The sequence below is a fragment of the Haemaphysalis longicornis genome, unplaced genomic scaffold, assembly GCF_048455015.1.
Source record: "Haemaphysalis longicornis isolate Haplotype H1 unplaced genomic scaffold, Haemaphysalis longicornis Haplotype H1 scaffold_10, whole genome shotgun sequence".
NCBI lineage: Eukaryota > Metazoa > Arthropoda > Arachnida > Ixodida > Ixodidae > Haemaphysalis > Haemaphysalis longicornis.
In genome coordinates, this window is record NW_027526204.1 from 101,286,158 (window position 1) to 101,295,799 (window position 9,642).

A 9,642-nucleotide genomic window follows, 5' to 3' on the forward strand; every position below is an offset into this window, starting at 1 on the left:
GAGTGTATTAGAACAGCGCGAGGGGGGAAAGTATTGGAGCGGGAGCGCGGAGGCGGCGACGTGTACGGGGGAGAGGGTCGGAAGAGAGGGGGAGAGAGGAAGAAATAGAAGAGGTAGAAGAGAGGAAGAAGAGGAAGACGGCGCTCGCTCATGCTACCATGACGGCTCAATGGTGTCATGACGGCTCAGTGCGCATAACGGCTGATTGCCGTCATGCTCACTGGTTTCAGCCAGTGCGCATGACGGTAGCGAGCGCCGCAAGATACCGTATCTGCGTGGCATCGCTCATAGGCTAAAGAAATTGGGGCAGAAAGCTGGTGTTCGGGTAGTCATTTCCGCACCACTGAAGCCTGCGAGGATCTGCAGAGACACATGTCCAGTGGAAAAAGAAAAGGCTGGCTGTAGCGTCGGGCAGCACAAGTACACCCTCTGCCAAAATTTTCTGGGCCAATCCTAAGCCTTCCCGACAACAAAGAATTCAAAGAATCGGCTTTCCCTTTGACTGTGACAAAAAAAACATTTTATGGCAGCAAGAAAGAAAGGTGTTTTCTCTAGCTTTCCTGCATAAAAAGTTTCATCCTCGCTCGGGATGTAAGCTTGTACTTTGAACTTTTTGCAGCCTGCGTGTTTCCGGCTTGACCCACAAAATTTTGACAAAGACTGTACGTCGTCTAATGTGGTTGCGGCGTAGTGTACCGTGTTACGTTGGCCTTTGGAAGGTATATATGCTGGATAGACGGCATGGTATTTCAACTCCAGGCTATGCAGACGTCAGAATACTGTACAGAAAAAAAAAAGGGAACCTGCCAACTCAGTGCGGTGAATGCTGCGGGTGTATGCCGTACTTTCAAACTGCAGTCATATTGTTTCCTGATTCTTATCAGCGCACGCGTGAGATAGTAGACGGAGCTGAAGTGCAACTAGATTATTTCGAACGTGTCAGTACGACATCGATAGCCTTGTCGGGAAAAGGGGGGCAGTGTTCTTGAAAAAGAACTGGTCATGGTAGTTGCTGACACGCGTGGGACAGCACCAAATGTTTCCGTTATTCAAGTCTTTTGTATGATGTTAACCTCTTCTGCATCTCTTGCCTTTTTACTGGTATATATTTCATCCTGGTTCAATAAAATTCAGTTGGAAGTAGTAGCGCTTGTTTTTGTCTTCTATGTCCGTGTTTTTTGCGCGCTTAAGATGAACGTTATAGAGACTCAGAGACTCCAAGCGTGGAAAACTGTCGACCTTTTTGCGTGGTCCCCTCTTGCAGCGAAGGCACCGAAGCCCGTGTGGAAGCCAAAAACCAGCCCTCGTCCGGAACGGAGAAGTGAGTGGGACAAACTTAAACGAGCCTTCTGAATTGCCACAGCTCAACGTATGCACTGCTTGCCCCCACCCACACTTTCAGTGGGAACGAAATGTATGAGCTTGCGGAGAGGGGAAAAATATCTGTAGAAAAAGGCTTTATATAGCAGTGCATTCTTTCCTACCGCTAATACAGCATGGCCGAATGATATCAGTCATTTTTTTAAAGCGAAAGCGTCCTTAGTGAGACCGATGACGTTCTGCCAGAAAACTAATGCGTTGCACATAGACCGGTTGGAAGACCGAAAAGTTATGATAGTATCTCTGGATACACCGCGCGTGCATGTAACCGGACTTCCGCTTTGTCATATCCGTTACCTGAAAATTGCGGAAAAGGAATGGCTCTAGATTAGTACAAGACACACGTCGAAAGATTCTGACCAAGCAGTACAATAGTTTACCTTTGTCTCACAAACCATATATGGGTATATAGACGATATTTAAACCATATACATTTAGATCGTTCGTAGATGTGTTTACTTAGTCCGCGAAAAGTCGTCGCATGTTCTCGTACCTCGCTTTGCGATTTGGTCCTTAAGGATGACGATCGACTGAACGCACTTTCAATGAAGGCTTTAACGAACTTGTGATCTAGTGTTGATACCAGTTCCGGTGTTAATGTTCTTACTTGTCAAAACTGTTGAACAGGAACAAGACATTACGCAAATATAGAGTGATATTTCAAGTGTTCCTTTATTGATAAATTCGCGGTTGGTTGGTTTTTGCTAAAGCAAATGAAATACTACATCAATTGCGGCAACCGTCGCCTTGTGTTCCCCGCGCTACCTGGCGGCATCTAAAAAAAATTAAACGGCAACAGCAACGAAAGGTTCCACTAGATAGGTTCCGCGTTCCGCTTACAACGCTCGTCGAGTACGCCAAAGTGGTTCTACAAAGGTTGTAGTAGGGTGCCTCGATTCACGCGCGTCTCTGCCGTACTGCAGCGCTGGGATCGAGGCACCCGGCGTGGAGCAGTGGAACGCGGTAAATTTAAATTGACTTGTGCAAACCTCTAGCCTGTTATCTTGGAAGGAGACGGGAGAGGTGAGCGGTAGAGAGCAGGGGGAATTTACTTGCCCGGGGCACCAGTCGACTATCGTCTTTCATCGACATTTGCAACGAAAGGAGCAGATACGCGGCCATTTTTTTTAAATGTTGGTTAGTGGAACGAAGAGGTGCAGACAGTTTTTAGCAACGTTGGTTTGTACGACGTGCAGGGAAAGCAAGGAGCAGCGCGAAGACCACGAAGACGCCTCGTCTACTCGAGAAGAAGATTGTCAAGCGTGAGTGCATCGTGCATGGTTCGCCGGGGGAACGTAAACTGCGTGACGTATACGAAGGAAGCTGCAGCGCCTGTTTTCGTTATTGGGGCATCGGTTTTCAAAGTTTGGGATATCAGAGTTTGGGTTTGGGCTAGTTGGTAGCGGTAATCCATGACTTCGAGTAGCGCAAAATAAAAAAATCACGCCATATCCACGGAATGAATGATGATAAGTGGGGCGAAGCTCGAGAGGGGGAGATCATCGGTAACCGTAACTCTCCCGTGAAAGTTCGCCCATTACATCATTAAGAAAGACGTAAAACTGTGTGCGTACATTGTACAAATCAACTTTTATTTTCGGAGTCAATGCTCCCAGGCCCAGAACTGGTGAAAGACCCCGCGCCATCGAGGACTACCCCGCACCTCACCACAATTTGTCACGTAGGATGGGACACAGCGGTAAAGAAAGAACTTTTATTTAGGGCGAACTTGTGCCCGAACAAGACGAGAGGAAACGAGCAAAGGTCCTTGCGTCTCGTTCGATCTCCGAGAACGACTGCCTGCGTTCGTGGCGTGATCTCTTGCGTGATCTCCCCCTCGCAGTGCACGTGCGCTCGCGCCTCCGTTGGCGAACACAGACAAGCTCGCGCTCCCGGTGCCGAGTTTGCGCTGCCGGTTGCAGCCGGTTCTTGCGCGTGCAACGCGGCCCACTTTGCGACATCTCCGAAAGCATATGGCGGTCACGTACCACGAGACACAAGGGATGGACAGAGCCATGACTTAAGGAGCTTTTCCCCTAAAACGACAGAGGACACAGGGGGCACAGGAGACACAGGGGACGCAGGGGACACAGAGGACAGAGGACGCAGTTTGGGAGTCAATCTCACTGTGGTCAGAAAGGTGGCAATAGCGCCGTATAGATGGATTCGACGAGAGAGAGTTGAGTTGAGGATAATCCCGGCAGAGCTGCTCTAAACGGGCAGGCGTGGCGCATATCTAGTTAGGGGATCGGCCAATCATCAGTGGTTGGAAAATTATCTTATTGAATCAAGCTGTGGCTGTGTAACCTTCTTGCTCTGCCACGTACAAAGAGTAAAAGGGGTTATAACTGCATGCGATTGGACATTGCAAAAAGTAATAAAAGTTTTATTAATGTGGCCTTTTATCCATAAAATTCTGCGGAGGTTCGGAGAATTATCTCTAATGCGCAGCGTTCTTATGCCGCTTATCTTGAGTGGGATTTTTACGAGCCAAATTGTTTAGTTTTTCGAAATCCTGTCCGACCAATTATTGTCTTCACCTTATTATAACGGTAACATTTGAAACTTTCGCGAAATCTGCATTATTGTTGAAATGCAGGGTGTTCGGCAGTTTTGGTGATTAATTGATATTTTTTTTTGTTTTTCTAAATTTTGTGCTACGACTTATCTCCATTTACGCCATCATAGCGATTACAGCTGGAACTTCCGCAACATTTGCCTTTTTGTAAAATAGAGGCCGTTACACAGTCCTGGCTGTGGGGGGTACTCGGCAAAGAATGCAACGCATTAAAAAGTAATTTAGGTTTGCGAACCGAAAATACATGGACTTGGTGAGGCAGGCTTGAGCCGAGAAAAACGGCTTTTTTCGACTAGGCTCGGCCAGGCATAGATAAGCGGGCGGCGAGAGTCGACAAGGCTTCAGAGCGAGTTGGTTCGACCCGCAGGCAGGGCGTGGGTTAGTTAGCTCGTCGGGCTAAGTCCGCTGGCCGTGAGGAGCTGAAATGGTCCTTTTAAGTGCAGAACACTTTAGGGACTCCCCTTGTCGTCGTAGCTCGTTCGCCGGACGCAAAAAAAGCCACCCTGCGTTTGGAAGCCAAGGCTTTGGAAGCCAAGTGGTTTATATGTTCATAAGCGTTCGAAACTCGTAAACGCTGGCGCTTGTCACAAATCTCCCCGTTGTTTAGCGCAAAGAAAATTTCAGGCACATTTGAGGCAAAATATACGTAATGAACCGGCAGCACCCGCGTTCATTTAGTTGGAACGCTGGTTGAGCTGGTTTTTACGATAGTAAGCGAAAAAAAGTGGCGGCGAAACACCGGCACGCGCGGGAGGAACAGCAATCAAAGACAGAACTCCCGCTTGCGCTGTTTAAGGCAGGGGGCGCGCGCGCACTGCGGAGGCGGGAAATTTGAATTGAATTGGGTGGTAACAGTGAGCGGATAACGGCGCTACACACCATTATGGTGAATCACTGCTCTGCACTTGCAGTAGCTTTTACGTTGAGTGGGACGACAAATTTTTTTTCTGCACACCTCCCTCGGTCACCTCCATTCGGTCACCTCGGTCACCTCCCTCCCTTACCTCGATTTTTTTAATGGAGTTCATTAAACGCGGCAGGGGTCGAAATAAGCTGAACCTGCCAGTTGACTCGACCCTCCCTCGTCTAGACCATGTGTGCTCACTGGTTCCTCGAAGGTGTTGCAGAGTTTTCTAGAGGGTCAGTGCAGTTTCAGTATGTAACTTTGTCCAAGATAAGCGTTGCATAGCTAAAAAAACACGTACGATGACACCATGTCGGAAGTGTTCTTACCAACTGTGAGAACTGAGACCGTGAGTATAAATGAGTGAAGACATTCCCAGAATATTCATTCTAGTTCGATGCCCACGAATAGTCGATGAATTTATGCGGTGTCACTGAACTTTGGAATCAAAGTGTTTGGAACCTGGTGTTTGTATTTTCACTTGGACAGCGGAAGTGGGAATTTTAGTCACATGAACGCATGTACGTAGTTGCCCTTTTTAACGGAAAATGTTCAAGCGTGAAGCAGAAACAGGTGATTCTATAAAACGAACACAGTTTTACTATGACGCCATTACTATTAAAGTCTTGGGCTAAATTGACTGTACGAGCTTTACGTCGCAGTGACTGTATCTGTGAGGGAAAGTTTTTCACTGTATTTTTCAGCCATGCATAATAGCTCTTTCTCAACATCTGCTGTAGTTTGAACTTAATGTCAATCAATGTCAATGTCAGGGATCAATGTCAAGGATTCCAATCGGGGAAAAGTGTCGCAATCAGGTGCGTCGCCTCTCGCCTCTCACAGTGAAGACCTCGGAGCCCCGCAGACAGCCCAAAACCAGCCAACGTCGGACGGGGGCAATTGCGGCAAGTAAGTGAGACCAAATTTTCGCAGCCTTACGACAGTCCTTATTCCTTGGTAGGCAACACTTGCTCATCCCCCACCAACAAGTCGTTCGAGTGAAGTACATTGCCGTGAACCGACCAAGTGGGCACAGCACTCCACGCTTTCTTATACAGCTGAGAGAACATGAGCGAACGACAGCAATCATTTTCTTTCCTTTGCGTCTATTCTTACGCATCAAGGACTTGCCACACTTGCCTAAGTGTACACATTTCCGTGATAAGGGGTTGATTTCGCACTTGCTAACTTTATTTATCTCCAGTAGGACGAAGCTCGTATTATCAAATGCAGAACAAAAAAATTAAACCCAGTTCCACCCAGTGGGAAATCTGCTGAGGCAGCGAAGCTGTCGTCCTCTTGTGTCTGCTCGAACATCAACGGACGGCCGCCGAGGAACGGCAGCGCCGTCGCCGCGCAAATTTTACGGTTCGCGCAAAATAATGGGCAGCTAAACGTACAATGCAATTCCCTCATGAAATGCCCTAATGTAATGCAATTCCCTTATGTAATGCCCTTAATGTAATGCCCTTATGTAATGCGGTAGCCTCGGGCATTTAAGAAGCAAATAAATGAAAATTAAAATAAATGAAAGTAAACGTCAGCAGCGGGAACCTTTGTCCCCTCTTCCTCCGCTAGTGGAATGAAGAGGAACCGCTCCTACGACACCGCTGCGCCCTCTAGTGGAAAAGGTTGTGCGATAAGCCCCAAACGCATGGCAGAAAAGATTTTCCTTTCCCTGAGACATATTCCTGGTCGACTGAGTGAAATTTGATGACGTCACCACGTTTACGAACTGACCACTGACATTTTGTCTCACCCAACACATATTCAAAAGAAGTTGCGAAACGCATAAATGGCACCTTGGACAGTGACTATGATATGCGATGGTATCAAAAAAGAAGGCTAACAATTTGTACTATTTGGTTGTCAACATTACGGCAGAGCAACAACGGATTTCTGAACGCGATCATGCAGACCCTGCAGCCAAGGTCACGGAAACTAAGGCAGCGACGGCGAAAACGACCTTTCCCGCAGTCTCAACGCGTTCTTCCTCCGGGGGCACAGGCCCTGCAGCCAAGGTCACGGCAACTAAGGCAGCGACGGCCAAAACGACCTTCCCGCCAGTCACAACGCGTTCTTACACTGGGGGAACACGGCCTGCAGCCAAAGTCACGGAAACTATGGCAGCGACGGCCAAAATGACCTTTCACCCAGTCACAACGCGTTCTTCCACTGGGGGAACACGGCCTGCCGCCAAGGTCACGGCAACTAAGGCAGCGACGGCGAAAACGACCTTTCCCCCAGTCACAACGCGTCCTTCCACTGGGGGCACCAGTGCTAACCGTGCAAAGCCTACGGAGCAGTCCAAGAGCTCCGCAGCAAGCTCACGACAGTGGACCGTTCACCTACAGACCACAACGGGGCGCGAGCGTCAGGCTGACTTCAAGACGGTAGGTGGCACTGCAAACAGCTGCTGCGTAGTGATTCTGTCGCGCCGCCATGAAAGATAATAGTTGAAGAAGACAAATAGTCCAAAAACAGGGGCCTTATGCAGTGGAAGCTGTGTTGCAACCCTAAATTTTGAAAATGCACCTTGGTGTAGAGATCCAGAAGATCTTCGGCTAGTTCAGTAGTGCACCGCAGGCCAATTTGTAACATTTTGATGCCCAAAACTTTGTTATTTTGCTTAAGCGTGTGAGAAGTTTTTTATGATCTAAAAGGGCTTCCGACATCACAAATATGAAGTCAGGAAAAAAATTGGTTCATTAGGACGGACAAGGACACACTGGTCACTGGGAAACGCTGGGAACCGGCTGCCCATATATCACTTGAACAAAAGACTTACCTTTATCACCATGATTTATGGCTGAAGTGAAGACAATAAGGTACCGTTTGTAATGCTATTTGTAATAACAACGAAGTTGCACAATTTCGGTTATCTGCCACTAGCCCATTGAGCCACCCGGGCTCGATGCGAGTTGACACGTGCCAACAACGTTTTTTTAGCACACGGAAGGACGTGATAACCGCTCTTCTTTAACTTTTGAAGATCCTGGATCCTTTGCTGTGTCGATAGATGGTGGTAAATATGAAAAAAAAACACAAAGGGCGAAAGAAAAAAATTAGCAGTGGCTTAGCTCGGCTATGCCAGGATATACCTAGAGTGAGCTAATAAGGTTCAGCACCCGTACTGCAATTGAATTGGATTTCAATCCAACACAATCCAATTTAATCCAATCCAATTCAATCCAAATTAAACGCAATCCAAGCCAATCTGATACGATCCAAAGCAATCCAATGCTTCTCGCGCTTGCGCAGAACGGCCCTTCACGGCACACGCGAAACCGCTCAACCTCGGCCAGTGTAGCTTACGCAACAAAAAATATTGTTTGAGTTGTTGCTCCTGAGCAACACTGGGCATCAAGGGGTTAAAGCGAAAGCTTTCTTTGTGAAACCAATGGCATCCTTTCACAAAAATAAATTGGCGCAAATTTCCCCTAACGCATTTCCCGATAGACTGGTTAGCCGCCCGAAAAGCTCTGATAAGATCCCTGGGCACGCTGCGCGTGTGTCACGGTTACCTGAAAATCGCGAAAATAGCGGTTCTCACGCGTCTGTCATGAAGAAGGCGTACAATAGCACACCTTCATCTCATAAACCACGTATCGGTATACATATAGATCTTTCGTAGATGCGTTTACTTAGTGCCCGAAAAATCGCCGCGTGGGTTCGTTTTTTTTGCGGTTTGAGTCTTTAAAGGTTTGACAATCGATTTGACGCATTTTCGGCGAAGGTTACATTGGTTGATTGAACATGAGGATTAAGGCACCGACGCTACACAGGCGATACTCGTGCCGTAGTGGCAGGCACCGGATTAATTTTGTTCACCCGGGGATCTTTAGCGTGCGCCAAAATCTCGAACACACGGGCGCTTTTGCTTTTCGCCTCCATCAGAGAAGCGGCCACCACAGGCGGGAATCGACCCTACGTCCTTGGGTTCAACAGCCCAACGGCGTAGCCACTGAGCCACCGCAGCGGGTGGCGAAGGTTGGACTCACTTTTATTGAAGCTTTCGACAGGCTTTTGACGCAGTTTTGATGTCAGAGAGGTTCCGCTCTTCTCTAGACTTCCTTTAGGAAGGAATTAGAGTTTGTTGTGTACGGGGGCTTGAATAGATTGAGTTTATAGCTTTTGTCTTATTGCTCTTTTCTTTAAATTTGTCTTCATGCTCTGGATCATTGCATTTTGTTTATTGCTTATGAATGGGTTTATTACTATGTACAGTGCGGTACACTGTTAAAGAGAAACTGCGAACGCGTGGCTTGCCGTGCACCAGCAAGCGCCGACGCCAAGAAGTGGTGAGAACCGGAGACAGCCGGCGCATGCGCACTGACAGCTCCAGGCGTGAGAAGCCGCTCTGTCGTCTGCTACGCTGCTCAGCTGTGCCGCTCAGCATCCTTCGAGTGCGAAACTCCTCAGCTATTGCAAGTTAGACAGTTGCAAGTTGCGCGAGTTGGTAGGTGTTCATACTTAATCACAGCGCGAAAGACGGGACAGACAGAAAAATAACCACAGGACACAACGCCTGTCCTGTGGTTATTCTTCTGTCTGTCCCGTCTTTCGCTCTGTGATTAAGTATTATCGCAAGTTAAGCGACACAGCGGAGCGCCGTAGCAGACGACAGAGGGGCTTCGCCCGTCTGGAGCGGTCAGTGCGCATGTGCCGGCCCGTCTCAGGTTATCGCCACTTCTCGGCGTCGGTGCCTCGCTGAACGCGGCGGACCACGCGTTCGTAGTTTCCCTTTAACGGTGTACCGCACTGTACCTTAAATGCGATT